This window comes from Pavona decussata, unplaced genomic scaffold, assembly GCF_977016875.1.
Source record: "Pavona decussata unplaced genomic scaffold, jaPavDecu1.1 SCAFFOLD_144, whole genome shotgun sequence".
Taxonomy (NCBI): Eukaryota; Metazoa; Cnidaria; class Anthozoa; order Scleractinia; family Agariciidae; genus Pavona; species Pavona decussata.
Window position 1 is genome coordinate 326,888 of NW_028145557.1, and position 2,711 is coordinate 329,598.

Sequence of the window (2,711 nt, forward strand, 5' to 3'; positions counted from 1 at the left end):
GCCATCAAAGCGTCTTTATCGAGAAACGCCGTCCACCCCTTTCGCCTATCTCATTTCATTATCATTATTTTTAATTGAAAAATTAAACATATTCTCTTACCCGTTGTTTCGGGCGCTGCTTGTCGCATAATTGTGCTGGTATTATAGCCTTCGTGCAATTAAGGTTACCGTAAACCGTTAGAGGTGTCTCGCGTCCAAACGATGTAGCGCTTCCGGTTTAAACTGAAGTTGCAAAACCCCAATATTAAATTAAAGCTTATAGAGCTGGCTATCACACTATACAAAGAATTTTGAATTAAAATGAATTGTCGAATTTTTAGCGTTGTTTTCTCGAATCATTTTTTTCACTTGAAGGGGACACACTTTGCCAAGCGCGGTGTCTGTATTTTATGCTACCCAATGCTTTTTTTATTCGGCTGAATGGGTTGGTACATGTCGCGGGGTAAGGTATATTTTGTCCTTCTTTTGAAATCATTTTTGCAATAAAGTGGTAACGGTACATTGTGTCATAAATCATCAATTGTGTTTATTAAATTGCAGGTCTGTCACATGCATCGCTCAATTCACTCGACGATTTTGAAGGATGTTTTAGACCCCACAACCTCTTCTACTACATCACTTTCTGAGCCCGAAGGGGAGGGGGGGGGGGGCACTCCCATATAAAAGTAATTCAATTAAATTCGATTCAATCTTTATTTACACACATTTAAAAAATCATCAGGTCTGATACAGTGAGAAACTGCGAGATAAATTATCAACAACAAAATGTATAAGTTTAAAAAAAATCCTGATGCTAAAAAAACAATACTAAAACCCAAAGAAAACTTGACCTGCTAATCAATTGTGGCCCTGGAAAAATTTGAAGGAAAAAAAACTACGATTTTTTAAGAAAATGCTATTTTTGTGAGAAGGACTCTTAAACGCTGACAAACGCTAACAAATAGCTAAAAGTATAACTTCTTGACAGAAGTTCAGGCTTCAGGAGTTTTCATCGTTTATTGCGACAGTACTGTTTCGTATGGTTCGAAGTTATCGGACCACACTCATCAGGCAATTTTTAACGACTGACTTTTTTAAATAATAGGCTGGCAGTAAAATATGGGTGGTTACTATAGAGATGCGTTATATTCAGTAGAGTATCTAGGTAACAGATGCATCGTGCCTTAGTTGCGTTACTCTAAAGTTCTGCAGTACATATCTCTTTCTGTGGCGGCTCGAACTCGCTAGCTCGTTTCGGCTGTTCAGGCTACACAGCTCTTTTTTACAGATGATTATGAATTTTTCAAAAAGACAAAGATTACATTTTTTGTTAGCGTTGCTGTATGGTTTACATTTCTTTAAAATCTTCCATTTAATCTGGAAAGGTTTATTGCTGTCTTGCAAAGTCCAAACATGTTTTGACAGTTCTGTGCAATAAACGATGAAAACTCCTGAAGCCTGAACTTCTGTCAAGAATTATACATTGCTCTTCAATCAAACGAATTGAGCGCTCTACGAAACACATTCTACCCAGAATACAAGTATATAAAACTATAACTTCTATATGTTTACATTGCTCGAAATCGCGCGCATTTACAAGGCCCTAAAGCTTTTTGCTGACTTGCAAGGACCCATCTGTTATAAAGATTCCCAAAATAAAGGAAAAAATCTCATAGTTTATTAGATATAATCGTGTAAAGTTCGCTTACAACTTTTACATAAATTATGACCTAAATTTGGAAAGCGCTGGATTTCTTGAATTGGGTCTTTGCGATTTTGGTGAAACTCTGTTCAGCGCAAGGCACATGTGTAGCCGAGAGATTTTCACAAAAAAAAAAGCCGGCAACAGCAGAATTTCGACTCAGACCTCAAAAATGGCGAGGCACTATAACCACGTGACATTTACTCCGATTGCCAAATTCAGTTTTTTTTTGCTATATTGTAGATTGATCTATATGTTATCCATTCTATGTGTTAGACTTACGATAAAAGTAAAGGTGGGGATACCAGAGAGTTTCAAAGTAGGATGGTACCGCCAAAAACTTACTGGGTCGAGTCACCTTAAATGTATGTTTCCTCGGGAAACTAGTTAGTTTTTTTTTCCCTCGAGTCCTGGGACGAGTTGCATAAAACTTAACGGCGGGCGTAAATGCTATCGTCAGACCTTAAAATACTGAATGTGACTGGGCTGAAGGTCTTGCGTTAGCAGTTACGCCTGACGTTAAATTTTATGCAACTCACCCCTGAAGTTTCTCTCGACTTCGTTGGGAAACATCAGGATTCTCGGGAAACAAAACTAACTGTTTCCCTCGGGACCATATGTAAGGCTTCTTTAAAGTTACTTTTCCGGCCGGCCCTGCCATATCTCTTGCTATCCGTCGCTCTCTTTCTCGTTGAACTTTGTTTAACCGCCTCCGCATTTTTGTTTTCGTTCTAACTCTCTCTTCTTTCCACGTTTGTCGACATATCCAACGAATACATATAAAATGACTTTGTATTTTGTGTTTTTAGCATTTTGGTTGCTCGCCATGCAACTTCCCGCTGATAAAACACGGGCGCATTAGCATTGAGGGATTGCGTAAGGACGGACGGACGGTCGAACGGAAGTGACGACAAAACCAACCCAAAATTTCTCGCATTCCCGGGTTACCGAATTCTCTTACCTATGGGACTCCGCGAGCTCGCCTTGGGCGCTCGGAGCTCAGTTGGCATTTCTATAACAAGAGTCATAT